Raw genomic sequence first — 17,426 nt, 5'->3', positions numbered from 1 at the left:
AAAAAATATTTTCTTTCTTCCCTTTTTTTTTTTTTAAATGAAGTGTCGCTCTGTCACCCAGGCTGGAGTGCAGTGGCACAATCTTGGCTCACTGCAGCCTCTGCCTCCCAGGTTCAAGGGATTCTTCTGCCTCAGCCTCCTGAGTAGCTGGGATTACAGATGTGCACCACCACGCCTGGCTAATTTTCGTCATTTTAGTAGTGATGGGGTTTCACCGTGTTGGCCAGGTGGTCTTGAACTCCTGCTCTCTAGTGATTCGCCCGCCTTGGCCTCCCAAAGTGCTGGGATTACAGGAGTGAGCCACCACACCCGACTGAAAAGGACTTTCTAAGTGTGGTGCCAAAGCAGAAATTATAAGGAAACTAATTGAACAATTTGACTACATAAAGATGAAAGTGTTCGTTATGATAAAAATATCATAAACAAAAAGGCAAATGACACTGAAAGCTATTTTTTTTACATTTTAGGACAATGGAGTTTTAATGTATAGCAAAATTCAATAAGCAAAAGGTAAGTCCCAGTACAATTAAACAGGGCAAAAGACACATATAGTTATAAAAGCAGAAACACACAATCCTGTCTACACCTGAAAAATCTCATGGAAGCAAAACTGGTCTCTTGCCTGTGTCACATCCTATGGTTAGAAGAAAACAAACATTTTGAACCCTCTCTAGTTCTAGCCCCCCAAATCAATGAATTCCAGAGCATTTCCTGTAAGTTGCTGACTGTTCAACACAAACAACTTTATCCCAGACTTTTGCAAAACTGCTGTCTGAAGACTACTCCAGCCTTTGTAGAAATGATAACCCCGTAAGAAAATTGCTGGTTTTCTGTCACGAACACACTAACGGTAAATTCAGTAACCTTGATAATTTTGCAGTGTTTGGTGTTAATGACCTGTTGTGTTTTTTATCTGATGAGCAGTTCCTTCTGAGGTCCCCATATTTCTTGCAAGTAAACTTTTTCCTTTTCTAAATGCTGTTATCTCCAGATCTTCAACTTACTGATACTTAAATGCCAATTGAAAATATGAAGATACCATTTTCACCTATTAAATGAGCAAAGTTGTATTTTCCAAGATATTGCTCCATGCCAGATGCATGGGCGCTAACCTGGGCACTCATACGTGGCTGGCAGGCAGTGGAGTCATATTTATTGAAAGCTTTGAAAATTTACCCTTCAAATCCTGTAATTCTACCACTAGCAATAGACCAATGGATATATTAGGTTGTGTATCCCCAAATTAAAACAAAACACTAAAAATGCCATCAACTTATAAATGGTTAAGTATATTTCCTAAGGATATTTAATACTACGGGAAAATGCTCTTGGTTTAATACAAACTGAAAAAAACGGGATCATATAGGGTGATTGAAATTTTGACATCAAAACCATATATATGGCATCCAAAAAACTCAAGAGGAAAAAGAAAGCATTTTAATTACCACCCTTTTTCTTTCTTTAAGAAGAAAAAGAAACCATTTTATTCTGCTGATGTTTAATAACAGAGAACAGTAAAACTTCTTAAGTTCAATTAATTTAGAATCATATATAATGTTCTGTGTTAAAGTGGATGAAACTGGATGTGATGATTAGGAATGAAGAAAATAAGCAAGATGGGGCAGAGAAAGAAAAGGGAGAAGGTTGGGCACAGTGGCTTACACCTGTAATCCCAGAACTTTGGGAGACTGAAGCGGGCAGATCACCTGAGGTCAGGAGTTCCAGACCAGCCTGGCCAACATGGTGAAACCCCGTCTCTACTAAAAATACACAAAAAGTTAGCTGGGCGTGGTGGCACACGCCTGTAATCCCAGCTACTTGGGATGCTGAGGCACGAGAATAACTTGAACCTGATAGTCAGAGGTTGCAGTGAGCCGAGATCACACCATTGCACTCCAGCCTGGGCGACAGAGTGAGACTCTGTCTCAAAAAAAAAAAAAAGAAAAAGAAAAAAAAAAAGTAAAAGGAGTAGAAGAGAGGCATGATAGTACAGGGATGCAGTGGAGTGAGAGACAGACTTGCAAACCTAGGCATAATGATCAAATGAAATCAATCCATGGGGCACTGTTTCTCTCTCTCTCCTCCTCTACACACACACACACACACACACACACACACCCCAGCCTGTTGTTTCAGAAAGCTGTCATAGAAACCAACGAAGAAGTCAGCTCTGTGAACCAACAAGAGCACAGATTCTTCTGCAGATACACGTACTAAAGTTGAAAGAAACGATGTTTGCATCAAATCCTTGTCAATAGAGCACATGCAGGAACATGCACGCTGGAGTTTGCAGAGGACATCAGAGATGTCTCAGAAGTTGTGATCAGTTGTTCTGGAGGAAAAATAAATCGCATTGCAAGTGGCTCAACACACTTCTGTGGAAATTGCCAATAAGCATTGTGTGCATACTCCCACCTCCAGGAGGCAGGGACCTCAGGCCAGGTTACTCAATTGCTTATTGGAGTTCTGATTTAAAAGAATGAAACCAGTTTAAAAAATAAAAAAGCCAGGGCAAGGGAGCAGGCAAGGACTGGCTGAAAGAAAAGAACAGGCCGTTATTTACAAAGGACACACACATGCGCACAGACACGCAGGTGCAGGCCTGTAATGTGATCAGAAAGGCAGTGTACCAGAAAATGAAGCAAAAGTCTTTATTGAAGAACAAAACCAGAAGTAATTGTCCATGGCAGGCCCAAGGTATTATACTGCTAAGCAAGCCATGCTTGCTTCTGTGGGCACAGAACTCACTACCCAGGAAAGATCTCTGACTTGCTGGGTCAAAGGAGTTCTGTCCTCTCTCAAACTGAGACTCACACCTTGGATTGCCCAGGTTTGAGAACTCTTTATCAGATTAAAAACCTCTAAGGAATCTGCCTCAAGTAGTAGAAAAATAGCCCAGATTTGGAATTAGTAACTTGTCACAAACACAGGAGAATTAGCACTAGGTATCTGGAAAATAAAGCAGAGTTCGCTGGCCCAGTATGAGAGAAATAGATCAAGTTAACAGCATAGTCATTTAGCTGCTTTTGGAGAGAACCCAAGAAGTGATTTGACACCTGTATGTGCCCTGCCTGGTGTGGATTTCAGGAACCCCGGGGCCTTTGATTCTCATGTGGTCACTCCCTTCGGTAAGCCAAGGTGACACAATCTCTGAGGTGGCTGAAAAGACCATAGCCAGAAAGTCCAGAGGATGCACACACGTATCTGTGAGTTGGATAATGGCAGGATGCATGGCGCAAACACCACACATCCCTCTCCTGTTTCCTTTAACTCCAAGAAAAGTGGCCTCCATCTGGAGCATTACTGTGCCACTATCTGGAACAGAAATGGGGCAGGGTTGCCAATGCCAAGGAAACATAGACAACCCCCCAGTAAGGTGGCAAAGCCTTTTGTGGATACGAAGGGTGGATACTGAACTCCCAACCCCACCCGTGAGATGGTTACTGTGGTGACTGCTGTGTGAGCCCAGTGACATGACAGGGAACAGAAACACATGCATTCAAGGAAATCCTCGGAGGGATGAGAAGGGAGGGAAATTGATTTGACAGCTTGTTGCTGCCACAGCTTCCTTAGCAAAGATAAGATCAGGATGGGGTTTGTTTAAAAAGAGACATCCTGATGTCTACCCAAGATGTCCGTTCTTATTGTATTTACTCTGTTGGCAGGAGTAAGGAAGAAGTCATTTTTGAGTAAACGCTGCTTAAAGTAGTAGCCATTCCAAATTTGCAGAGCAAATTTGTAAACGGGGAACCGAAAATGAACCAAGAAAAACTATCACATCTTTGGCAACCTACCCTTCACAGGGCTTCAGCTGTGTTTTCTTAGAAACACAAACCGTCTTCGTCAACAGAACTTTGAACACCCTCTCATAAGGTGTAACTGGCCGTCATACTCCAGTCCCTTTAAAAAGGGGCCTGCAGCTGCTTCACGAGAACCAGTGAGTTTTGCTTAACAGAACTGCAAATTTAGTGGCTTAAATCATGTAGACTAAACATCCCTAAATGACAGTGGTTTACAGACAAAAGTTGGGATTGCTCCTCAAAGAGATCTGCATCAGGTCTGGCTGTTCAGTGGGATCCCTTGGGAGCTCTGGAGCCACTCTAAGTCTGGTACTCACTCTAGGGCAGTGAAATCAGAATCTCAGAAAGGCGGGCAGGTCCTTGGCATTGTTCTCAAAGGCTTCCAGGTGATTTCAACATGGACCTGGGTAAGAAAGAGTGGTCCAGGGCAGAGCTTGTCAAAGCAAATGGGCACAGGACTCACCTGGGGATCTCCTTCAAGTTCAGCGTCTAATCCAGACAGGTCTGGGAGACTGGAGAGTCGGCGTTTCTAACGAGCTTCAGGTGATGCTGATGCTCTTGATCCCAGGCCACACAGGATAACAAGGGTCCCCAGGCCTACCTCTTTATGGGGATTGGAATGGAGGATTCTCGCCAGTGAAGTAAAGTTCAAAGCCAGTCAGAAACTTTTTGATCATCATAGTAAAAAAAAAAGAAAACAAAAAAACAAAAACAAACTTTGTGTGTGTGTGAGGAGAGGTCAGGGGTAAGCAACCAGATCAGATGAGTAGAAATCAGATGCTATTAAAAACAGTTTTGAATTTCAGTTACATTTTTCAGTAAACATTACTTCAACTGATGAATGGGAAAACAAAATGTAGCATATCCCTACGATGAAATATTATTTGGTCATAAAAAGGAATGGAGTTCTGATACATACTGCAACATGGATAAACCTTGAAAAATGAGGCGAAATGAAAGAAGTCAGTCACAGACCACATATCATATGATTCCATTTATATGTCCAGAATAGGCAAATTTATAGAGACAGAAGGTAGGTTGGTGTTTGCTTAGGGTTGGGGATGGGGGATGGGGGAATAGGGAAGTGACAGCCAAAAGGTGAGGGGTTTTTTTTTTTTTTTTTTTTGAGACGGAGTCTGGCTCTGTCGCCCAGGCTGGAGTGCGGTGGCCGGATCTCGGTTCACTGCAAGCTCCACCTCCTGGGTTCACGCCATTCTCCTGCCTCAGCCTCCCGAGTAGCTGGGACTACAGGCGCCCACCACCTCGCCCGGCTAGTTTTTTGTATTTTTTTTTTTTTTTTTTTTTTTAGTAGAGATGGGGTTTCACCATGTTAGCCAGGATGGTCTCGATCTCCAGATCTAGTGATCCGCCCATCTTGGCCTCCCAAAGTGCTGGGATTACAGGCTTGAGCCACCGCGCCTGGCCAGGGTGTTTTTTTTAAGCTTGTGAAAATGTCCTAAAATTGTAACAAAAACTCATTGTACACTTTCAATGGTTGAATTGTATGGTATATGAACTACATCTCAATAAAATTTTTATAAAATACTGGAAGATCTTTGCAGTGCATATAAGCAACCAAATATACAAATAATATGTATTTTAAATGTATTGTGTATACTATATTGTAGTCTTTAATATATTATCCTTATATAATATACAGATATACATGATATAGAATATAAAATATTAAGATCATGTAAAGACAGACTTTCAGGAGCAAAAAAAGAAAAAAAAAGGAAGAAGAAAAGGAAAATAGAGGATATGCACAGTCAACTCACAGGAGTTCATTGGAAGGCCAATGAACACAAGGAAAGAAGCTCAACATCTTTGGAAATCAGGGAAATGAACATTAAAATATCAACCAGATATCAGACCTATCAGATTGGCAAAAACCTACACAAGTTAGTATGGCAACACCAGGTGATGCCAAATGTGGAGAAATGAGAATTCTTCTTTACTAATGGTGGGAGAAGAGATTGGTTCAAGGTCTTTGAAAAGCAATTTAGTAATATTTTAGTAAATTTGAAGATGTGAGTATCTCATGGCTTCCTAGCATATACCCATGAGAAAGTCTCACTTAGGTACACAGGAGGCAAGCACAGAAATATTTTCCATTTTGTTTCTTTATCAGTAAAACAAAAACAAAAACAAAAACAAAATCTTCAAACAACCTAAATCCCATCAATAGGGAAATGAATAACTAGAATGGGATTTATTCATATAATGGAAAGTAAGACAGCAGATAAAAATAAATGAATTTGAGCTATTGTATGCAATAAAAATATTTAAAATATAATTCATATTTTATCTCCTTAAAAATGAGACTAAATAGAGCAAAAGTATAGGAGAAAGTCCAGTTAATAAATATATATATTGCTTGCATCTGGCACACCATCACTCCTGCCACACTGCATTGGCAAAGCAAGTCACAAGACCAAACCCAGATTTGAGGGCCTGGGAAGTATACTCTGTCTGTACAGTCTGTAAAGTCTCGTGACCAAATGCATGGATTCAGGGAGGGGTGAAGTGGAGCCAAGATCTACTACATCACCATGTCATTTGATCAGCCACATCGCCGTGTCATGGGCCTACTTCCAGACCGGAACCGACTGGAACAGAGCACCCCCTAGTGGTCATCTCTGGGCTAGATACTGAGGACACACAGTATCAGTAGAACCTCTGGCTTAGGGAGAACTGCCCAGTCACCAGGACAGGATGTATGCACAAAAAGATCAGTAAGATATTCAACTTGAAGACACAATTGACCCATGTGTTGAAGGAAAGGTAGGACTTAGTGTCCAGTGGAGACAAGGATGCTCTGGGAAGGAGAGGTGCCTTGAAGAAAGACTGGTGGTAGCCACACCTCTGTGCCTTTGCAAAATGGGACTAGTACCACTGTCCTTGAAATAGTTATAGGAAAGGGCCTGACACATAGTAACCGCTCAGAAAATGTTAATAGGCTGTAGAAACTGAGCTCTAACCCCGATCTGCCTCCACATCCCACTCGCTTTTCCAACTACCATCGCACTGTCCCTTCTTCCCCCACTCCCAGGCTTTCTTGCTATCACAGAGCCTTTAGCACATGCTGCTACCTTTGCCTGGAACACCTCTTCCCTATTTAATTCCACCCCATCCTGCTACATGGGTTGAGGATCACTTCCTCAGGAAAGCTTTCCTTGACCCTAGTTACAACTTTGCTTAGCACACGACATGTCCTCAATAAGTGTCTGTTAAATGAACGATATTGGTTGAATAACCCTTGCGCAGTGCTGCCCTCAAGTGACTACTCTGGGTATTGCAATAATTAATTTTAAACGGACTCCGAATGGTTGTCACTCTTAGGACAGTAGGATCAAAGAGAACAGGGTCCTGAATGAATAAGTCCTGAGGAATGGGGTGCAAGATTTATAAATTACCCGCAAGAAATGAAATGTGAACTTCTGAAGTTCAGGCCTCACCCTGGACACTGTGCTGGGCTTAGACTCCCACTCCTTCCTTCCTGCCACACAGATACTTCCTTCACCCAACTCTGGCTTCAGTAACTGCCTGGGCACTGGCCTCACCCAACATATCTGCTCCTCATCCCCTTTTGATCTGTTGTCCAGAGTGTCCTCTTGCTTCCTGGACATCTCCCTACAAAGGCCCCAAGAAATTCGATCCAAATATAGATTTGTCCTTTTCTCTCTGGGTTCTTTCCATCATGAAATCCCCTAATATGTTCAGGGAATTGGGAAAAGCAAATGACATGTTTTCTGACTTCTCAAGAAACCCAAGATAAAAGATACTATTTACAGACAAGAAAATTAAGGCCTAGGGGGAACTTACTTCCCCAAGTTCACACAGGTCTAAACACCCACCTGACTCCAAAGTCCTGAAACGAGAGACGGACTCGTTTTAGAGGGTCATGACTTTAAGAAAAATAAAAATCTATGAAAACAAAGCTTGGTACAGGGCCTTAGAAAGGATTTACACAAGTGAGAGTCTTGAAGCTTAAATTTCATTAGCTTCATGATTACACAGCATCCTAGTGAAAATTATACTATCTCCAAAGATAATGCACAAGCAAACCAGAAAGATTAGGATGCAAAGAGGTTTTATCTTTCCTACCACTCTCCTTGCTGAAACTGCCTCCTTTAAAAGTATTTCCCAGATGTGTTCCTGGAATCTTTCCTAAAATCAAAAAGCAGGAAATAAGTGTTTTTTGCTTTTGTCAGAATGTCAGTGTCAGAACGAGAGACAGAAGAAAACAGAAATTTAATAAAGATGTTCATAAGTGGATCTCCAACATCAAGGAAGGGAAAGAGATCAAGAAGTAACAAAAGTCCCCCACACATCTAGGTGGACACAGGCCAGCAGTGAAAGTAAAGCTGCTGTATGTCAAAATGTGTGGTCTGGGAGCTTCCGGATAGCTGAACATATGGAGGTCCCTGGAGACTGGCGTGCCCAGGGAGGGCGTGGAAGCTCCATGCCCCTGGCCCCATACCTGGCCCTATGCATCTCTTCATTTGTATCCTTTGTATTCTGGGGACCAGACCTCTATTTCCCAGGCTGTGTCCCCTTGCAGAGAAAGGCTGCATCAACTCTATTTTTCTTGTTTAAAAAATTTGTCTGCTAACCTAGGGATTGACAGACTTCAAGCCAAATCTGGCCCACTGTCTATATTTGTAAATAAAGTTTTATTGGAACAACAAAAAATTTGTGGTCTGTTTTGAGTTTAAAAGTCAAAATGAAACTTAGACACTGGGCAGCTTCCTAGTACAAATTTAGCTTAGTTCATAAGAAATATGTGTCCTTCTAAAAACGTGACCGAAATGCCATAGGAATAAGGATGTTGTCTTTCACAGGATGCCAACTGCCTAGGGAAAAGTTACTCACGAAGAACGACCTCTAGTGGGCAAGGGTCATAGTTAATTAGAACCTGGAACTCCCCCAGAAAAGCATCTTACCCCCATTTCAGCTTGTTTCGACAACAGCTTGACGAGGTTTTGCACAAATAGTGAATATGTGGTTAAAAAAAAAAAAAGTTTCTTGTTTTAACATTCGTTATAAACATCATTTAAATGAACCTTTCTATGACTATAAAACTTTCAAGGCCAGGTGCGGTGGCTTACGCCTGTGATCCTAGCACTTTGGGAGGCCGAGGTGGGTGGATCACCTGAGGTCAGGAGTTTGAGACCAGCCTGACCAACATGGTGAAACCCTGTCTCTACTAAAAATACAAAAAACTAGCCAGGTGTGATGGTGGGTGCCTGCAATCCCAGCTACTTGGGTGGCTGAGGCAGGAGAATCGCTTGAACCTGGGAAGTGGAGGTTGCAGTGAGCCGAGATCATGCCATTGCACTCCAGCCTGGGTGACAGAACAAGACTGTCTCAAAAAAAAAAAAAAAAAAAAAAGAACTTTCAGTACCAACTGTTACAACTATAGTAAGATGACTGCTTTAACACAATTGTAGTTCTGGATAACAAAAAATTTTATTTTTCACAGTGAAACTGATAGGAGAGACATAAATTATTGATAAGTACACAGGCTCACATTTCTGGGACTTATTGGTTCAATTTAGGTCTCTGGTTATTATAAAGAATTCCCTAATAGAGGCTGTAGAGGTAATTAGGAACAGAAAGTGAGGTCAGAAGCATAAATTGCAGCCATCTTTGTGAAGCGGGATTTGGCGGTTTCTATTAAAACATAGAACACACATACCTTTGAGCCAGCAATTCCACTTCCGGGCTTTTATGCCGTAGATTCACTTAGATAAATGAGCAGAAATCCATGCGCAAGAATGTTTTCTGCACCAATTATTATAATAAAAGGAAGACAGAAAACAAATAGTTATCTTTAATAAACTAAGGAAGAGTCAGAAAATGATGCAGATATGCAGAATGGTGTAGGAGATTATATTGATACAGAAAGTTCAATATTAAAACTATTTAAAAAGTTTTAAAACAGTATTGTCTTAAAATATGTCGCATGCATGAACACAGTACACTGATGAAAGTTTGCCAAAGAATTAAGAGTGATTACACTTTCAACTCTTCACATCATTGTTTGCTTTTGCTTAACTGTGAACACCCATTACTCAAAGGAGTTAATGTAGTCTTATCTAAGAGTTAAGAACATACAGACTTTTAAGCTAAACTCCCCAGGTCCAAAACCTGGCCTCATTAATTACTATCTCTGTTATTTGGACACATTCTTTATCCTCTTTGTGCCTTTGTTTCCCCATCTGTATATGGGGGTGATACATTTTTATTAAGTTCATATATGCAGAGCACTTAGAACAGTGCTAAAAGTGGGCCAGGCATGGTGGCTTATACCTATAATCCCAGCATTTTGGGGGGCCAAGGTAGGAGAATCACTTGAGGCCAGGAGTTCAAGATCAGCCTTGGTAACATGGTGAGACCCTGGTTTTACAAAATATTCAAAAATTAGCTGGGTGTGGTGGCTCATGCCTGAAGTCCCAGCTACTAGAAGAGGCTGAGACAGGAGGAATGCTTCAGCCCAGGAGTTGGAGGCTGCAGTGGGCTAGGATAGAGCCACTGCATTCCAGCCTGGGCAACAGAGGGAAACCCTGACAAGAAAGAAAAGAAAAAAGAGAAGGAAGGAAGGAAGGGAGGAAGGAAGGAAGGGAGGGAGGGAGGGAGGGAGGGAGGGAGGGAGGGAAAAGAGAAGGAAGGAAGGAAGGAAAAAGAAAGCGAGTAGTGCTGAAAGTGTTTTGCTACTGTTATTTTAACTTACAATTTTAAAAACTAGGTGTTGATATATTAGCGGAAAACTGGGTGAAGGGTACCTTTGCAATTTATTATGAACCGGTAATTATTTCAAAGTAAAAAAGTTAAACATGCAGTTGTTAAAAATAACTGATATAAAAGATTGTCAAGATGTCATGTTAAGTAAAAAAAGCAAGATAAGGAACAATGCGTCTAGTAAGCTCAATTTTGTGTAGAGAAATGGGGAAGGGAATAAGAATATATATATTTTGCTTATGTGTGTGAAATGAAATTCTAGAAGAGATTGTTACAAACTAATAACTACTTGGGAAGCAGGCTTTATTTTTTAACCAAATGACTGTGTTACCTATTGAAAAATTGTTTAAAAATAAGACTAGTTACAAAAAATGCAAATAACACTTCTATCATAGCATAAAAGCATTTTCATTTGTAACGAGTCAAATAACACCAATTTGACAAATAACACGGTGCATTGAGTTCAATGGTAAAGTACTTTCCAATGACTCTATTTCACTCACAATGTGTACAATTCAGATAAGTTTAATTCCTCAGTCTTTGAGGGGGAGCTGAAGAACCACTCCTTCGGGTTTCAGACAGACATGGTTTTAGGAAGTTACAAGTAGCATATGGCCTTATCTAAGATCTAGTGACATTTCTAACTTAAAGCTTTTGAAACGAGGAAGACATCTTAAGGACATCGCCACCCGGTGAAGACTTCTCTGATGTTAAGCACATGTTGTAAGTCCTGGAACTTGCTGGCATTCATCCTAGAAAAAGAAGGATGACGCCGAGCAAGGTGGCACACACCTGTAATCCCAGCACTTTGGGAGGCTGAGGCGGATGGATCACGAAGTCAGGGGTTTGAAACCAGCCTGCCCAACATGGTGAAACCTTATCTCTACTAAAAATACAAACATTAGCCAGATGTGGTGGCACGCCCCTGTAATCCCAGCTACTTTGGAGGCTGAGGCAGAACTGCTTGAACCCTGGAGGCGGAGGTTGCAGTGAGCCTAGACTGTGCCATTGCACTCCAGCCTGGGTGACAAAGCGAGACTCTATCTCAAAAAAAAAAAAAAAAGAAAAGAAAAGAAAAAAAAAGAGAGAGAGAGAGAAGGACGATCGGATATACAAATTTGGATTTAGCCAGAGTTACCCTGGGTAGGGAAGAATCAGACAGACACACCCATAGGCACGCCCACATTCATATATAGCCTCCTGTGTCCAAAAAAGTGATGGCAAAACAGACACTGTGATGCTGTAGTAACCAAGGGATGAAAATGTCCCTAATCTCTTGACGTTTCTGCAAGTTCCATTTTAAAATTCCTGAAACATCTATTTTTTTTTTCGTATCTGATAATAAGCAGATGTTGTGACAGGTTTGAGTGGGGGCACATCTCACACATGAGCATGAAAACTCAATCATCACACTTATCAACTACAAAAGGATCTCCTCAAACATCTTTTTAGCAATGAATGAAGTTATGCTAGCTGCTATAACAAGTAACCCCTATGTCTCAGTGGCATAATACAATAATTCTTATACCTATCAATCACAGACCAATGTGATTGGGGGGGTTCTTTCTCCACATTGTCTTGTAGAATCCTGGCTGAAAAGGGGTCCATCATCTTCAATGTATGGCTTCCAGAACATACTGGAAATTGATATCCAACCAGCACACACAGAAGAAATAATGAAGAACCAGACAGAACAGAACACCTGAAAGTGGCATTTTTGTCTCCCTATGTCATTGGCTACAACTTAATCATGTGGTGCCACCTAACTGCTGAGGAGGTTGGGAAATGTAATTTAACTGTGTATCTACAAAAACAACAGAAAGAAAAACTAATTTAGTGAACACATGGCATTGTTTCTGCCACAAACAGATATTGCCGTGATCATCTAACTTTTCTCCTTTAATATGCTGATTTCCTGCTCTTTATGGACCTTTACAGCAATTCTATGAGGCAGGCTGCACAGATATTATTCCCACTTACCAATGAGAAAAATGAACTTCAAAGAGAAGTTAGCTGACTTGGCTAAACAACACGGATATTAAATGGTTAAACAGGAGCTAGAACAAATCTTCCCACAGGACCATGCCTGCTCTCTCCCATCCCTACCAAAGGCAACATCACTTGCTTCAGTAACTTGAATCAATCATAGCTTCAGTCAATTAGATTATCCATAGATTCTTCATAAAGCGTATTTCCTCAAAAACGTTCACCATCAACTTACTTTATATACAGTCATAAAAAGTTATAAAGACCAGGTGATTAAATTTTAATGGAAATATATTATGGAGAATAACATAAAATTGAATGCACATAATTAAATCGGGACAAATTTCAGCCTTTACTTCAAAAATTGCCTCCTTTTTCTCTCTTCTGTAACTCCTATCAGATGCATGTTCAAGTCCTATTCTATCTTCCACTTATCTTTTAAATCCTCAAATATTTTCTTTGCTAATACTTTAATGTCCTCAGATCTCATTTCCAGTTTGCCAATTCCATCTGCAGCTCTGTCAAATCTAGTCTTTAATCTTTCCATCTGCCTTTTTTTTTTTTTTTTTTTTTTTTGAGACAGAGTCTCGTTCTGTCGCCCAGGCTGGAGTGCAGTGGCCGGATCTCAGCTCACTACAAGCTCCGCCTCCCGGGTTCCCGCCATTCTCCTGCCTCGGCCTCCCGAGTAGCTGGGACTACAGGCGCCCGCCACCTCGCCTGGCTAGATTTTTGTATTTTTTAGTAGAGACGGGGTTTCACCGTGTTAGCCAGGATGGTCTTGATCTCCTGACCTCATGATCCGCCCGTCTCGGCCTCCCAAAGTGCTGGGATTACAGGCTTGAGCCACCGCGCCCGGCCCCATCTGCCTATTTTTAAAATTCAAATGATTATATTCATTCCTAAATGTTTGAATAGGTTCTTTTTCAAATCTGCCTGGCTGGGATTCTTTTTTCCTCCCATATGATTTATGTTTTAATCCTTCTTTTATGCTTTTTTTTTTTTTTTTTTGAGGCAGAGTCTCGCTCTGTCGCCCGGGCTGGAGCGCAGTGGCCGGATCTCAGCTCACTGCAAGCTCCGCCTCCCGGGTTTACACCATTCTCCTGCCTCAGGCTCCCGAGTAGCTGGGACTACAGGTGCCCGCCACCTCGCCCGGCTAGTTTTTGTATTTTTAGTAGAGACGGGGTTTCACGGGGTTAGCCAGGATGGTCTCGATCTCCTGACCTCGTGATCCGCCCGTCTCCGCCTCCCAAAGTGCTGGGATTACAGGCTTGAGCCACCGCGCCCGGCCTTTTTATGCCTTTATTTTAAAAAATACCTTTCAAAGCATCTGGCCAGGCTCATGCTTGTAGTCCCAGGACTTTGGGAGGCCAAGACGGGAGGATTGCTTGGGGCTAGGAGTTTGAGACCAGCCCGGGCAACATAGCAAGACCCTATCTTTACTTAAAAAAAAAAAAAAGGCTGGGTGTGGTACCATGCCCCTGGAGTCTTAGCTACTTGGGAGGCTGAGGCAGGAAGATTGCTTGGGCCCAGGAGTTGGAGGCTGCAGTGAGATATAATCAGACTACTGCAGTCCAGCCTGGGTGACATAGTAAGACCCCATCTCTATAAAGGATTTCAGATGATTTTTATAAAGCATCACGGTATTACTCAAATTATCTGAAATCCTAAGTTTCTCTGTTTTTAAAAATCTGTTGGTTTTCACTCATAATGAATTATTTTTCAATTATTTTATTTATCTTTTCAAGACAGTGTCTCACTCTGTCTCCCAGGCTGGAGTGCAGTGGCATGATCTCTGCTCACTGCATCCTCAACCTTCCTAGGCTCAGGTGATCCTCCCACCCCAGCCCCCTGAGTAGCTGGGACCACAGGCGTGTGCCCCCACTGCACTCCAGCCGGGGTGACACAGCGAGACTCTGTGGCAAACAAAACAAAACATTTTTCTCCCCATGGGGCCCAGCCTCCTTGTTTGTGCCTATACCTGGCTTTTCTTAGCTCATTTTCCCCCCTGACAACATAGCCTTTGGTGGGCTCTCGTGTAGCATAAGCTTCACTACCCAATCCTTTCAACTCTGGCAATCGGTCCCCTATTTGTTTTAGGATTCTAGGAATTTCCCTTATATTTTTATGAGATCAGCACTGGTTATATTTTCCCAGATTCTAAAGGTATATATGGAGTGGGGAGAAAGGGATTTCAAATTCACCAGAAGGTCTCCATCCTAAACTGCAATTATATAAAAATATCAGTAAACAATAAAAACAGATGCATTTAAGGCCTGGGATTAGAGATGAAGCCCTTCCGTTGAAAACTGTTTTTGATATTGGTAATGAAACACAGTTCAGGAAAAAAAGAAAGAGCTGACAGAAAAAATGATTATCTAAATTGATAAAAAGAAAAACAGGATCCACAGCGCAAGTTTAGGGGGTTAAATGTTTATTAAATCAAGCTTTTAAATTATATATCCACCTACAGTCTGTAAACAAATAGAGTACACATGTCTGTAAAAGGCTAGCAGATAAGAACCCGTGGAAAGACCAAAGTTCCCTTTGCACACTGGCACCTCATCACAACACCCCTCTTGGTGGGGATGCCATGGGGCCATGTTATAGTCAAAAGTGAAATGAAAAACCACAAGTTTAGTTTGACTCCATCTCCTGGGGTGGATTTCATTCGGATACTCGTTCCACATTATAGGAGGGTGGATCCTAGCAAGGCAACAGTATAGTTTTTACATTCACAGATTGGCTGAAGTTGTACAAATTGAGCTTCTAGTCTAGGTGTCTCCCTCCCTGTTACCACACTTTGTAAGAAATGTGAATTCAAATGAACAATGGACCCCAGGTGGTTATAAAAATAGGTAACTCGCAGAGTCATAAATATCTACAGTTAGTGGAGCAGAAACTTATAAAATTTACCTTTTTCCATAATGTGCAGAATATCCTAAGTATGTTCGAGAGACACAGTCAGCAGACTTCAGAGTGGTAATTACAAGGGCATTTGTAAAGAAATAACACTCGAGCACAAACCCAGAGTAAGAGCTGAATGCAGACGAAAATACGCAAAACACGCAAAGTCCCAACTCCTCACATCTCATTATGCTACTTACTAGACACCACAATTAGCTTACAGCCCTTTACGGATCTTTCAAAGTAACTTTTGGTTACCCACGGACATACTTTAACAGAGATTTTTCATGAGACAAGCAAAGTGGCTAGCGGCGGCGCGACCACTGCAGAAACCTGGAGTGTTTTGTGTGCTTTCGCATACTTCTGTGTATGCGGCTTTAAAACGCTCCAAAAATGTTTTGGATAGAGTCTTTAAAATTCCCATGAAAATCTATTTTATAGTCATTTCAAGGTATAGAAAAAAAGAAATCCTAAACTGGGGTTGAGGGACAGCCCCAAATCTCACAAAGTAACTGAAATTCCAGGACTATATAAATGACATTCATATGTTCCTTTAACACGTATCAAGTGCTATGTAAGGTAACTGCAATGCTATTCTGAAGCCAATCTCATTTAAAACAGTTCAGTAAATCCCATCCTAATTCTACAGTTAAAGCACTTATTCCAGGTAGTGTGCGTTTCAGCAAAGCTGACATCTTGTAGAACAGTGTCACCTTAAAGCTTCATCAAAGATTCACAGCAGGCCTAAACTGGAAAAGTTCAGAACCAACAATACCACAGGTAGTTATTCATCCTGATTTCTCACAGGGAGTGAAGGGTCTACTTGAGTTATCCTAAGGTCACCTAAGCCTAAGAACAGTGTTCCCTGAAAACTCTGGCAAGTTTCCTCACCAAAATCTCTCTTCAGTGTAATGTGTTTGGGACTTGCTAGGCTAGAAAAATGGGTTCCACTGATGCCTAAACATACATTCTACACCTTCAAGAGGCGTACACATGTAGTGTTTCCCAAACTCACTTGACCTTTCCAGGGAACACCTGGAATAACCACTGGATCTTGGGACACTCATTTCCTAGGGAACACGATTAGAGGAACGCCACGTTAAAGTAGATTTTCTAAAGTAGTGGTTCAAAAACTGTAGTGAGCATCAGAAGCACAGATGCCATACCACTTCAGAGGTCCAGGGTGGGACCTGGGAACCTGCATTTCTGAGACCACCCCCTCCCCCGCAAGTGAAGCTGATGCCGCTGCACTGAGGACCGCCCTTGGAGTGGCACCGTCGAGAGGATGGCCTGCACAGATCTCAGCGGCAGGAAGCCCTCCTATGGCCTCAGGAAAGGCTGCACATGGCATTTGCCAGAAGCAATTAGTCAGAGGTCAAATCAGCCCAGTGACTTCTCAGAGGGTCATGCACCTTGGCGTTGCACTTGACTCCTGGCTCTGTCCCTGTCACTAGGTGACCAGGAGGAGTGACTGCATCTAACAAGAGGAGTAACAGTAGCCCCCCACATCCCCCAGTGGATCTGTGATGCTTAAGAAAAATGTTTGCAAAAAATGCACTAACTAGCCAAAAGCATCATACAGGTGTCTGTTCATCAGAAGAATGTGCCAGCCACAGCAGGAAAATCCCAGATGAGTTTTCTGTCTTCTGTTACTGCTGAGCCTTGATGAAGGCACATTCTGACAACTAACAAAGAGAAAAGAGGCTAAAAATGCAGACAACTGTGGTGAGGGGAAAATACGAGTGGATTATTTAATTAAAAATACCTGATGTTCAAAAAACAAAGGTTAGCCCACAATCAAAATAGTTAATTATGCTGGCTTTAAGATAATGTTTTTTTTTTTTTTTTTTTTTTTTTTTTTTTTGAGGAGTCGTCTCGCTCTGTCGCCCGGACTGGAGTGCAGTGGCCAGATCTCAGCTCACTGCAAGCTCCGCCTCCTGGGTTTCCGCCATTCTCCTGCCTCAGCCTCCCAAGCAGCTGGGACTACAGGCG

The 17,426-nt window shown here is 41.9% G+C and overlaps 1 protein-coding gene and 1 non-coding gene across 2 annotated transcripts in view; both read right to left on the bottom strand.

The window, feature by feature from the left end:
• Positions 1-11,871: 11,871 nt before the first annotated feature.
• Positions 11,872-11,976, bottom strand: LOC117084738. Its single transcript, XR_004437640.1, has one exon. It is a non-coding gene; the product is annotated as a small nucleolar RNA U13 (small nucleolar RNA).
• Positions 11,977-14,944: 2,968 nt separating this feature from the next.
• Positions 14,945-17,426, bottom strand: part of GPD1L (glycerol-3-phosphate dehydrogenase 1 like) — a 72,246-nt gene continuing 69,764 nt past the window's right edge. Inside the window, exon 9 of the mRNA XM_033212890.1 lies at positions 14,945-17,265. The gene's annotated coding sequence lies outside the window, so the exon portion shown is untranslated. The remainder of the gene's footprint in view (positions 17,266-17,426) is intronic.

Source organism: Trachypithecus francoisi, unplaced genomic scaffold (assembly GCF_009764315.1).
Source record: "Trachypithecus francoisi isolate TF-2019V2 unplaced genomic scaffold, Tfra_2.0 Lachesis_group0, whole genome shotgun sequence".
NCBI lineage: Eukaryota > Metazoa > Chordata > Mammalia > Primates > Cercopithecidae > Trachypithecus > Trachypithecus francoisi.
The sequence above is the reverse complement of the archived record's forward strand: the minus strand, read 5'-3'. Positions and strand labels throughout refer to the sequence as shown.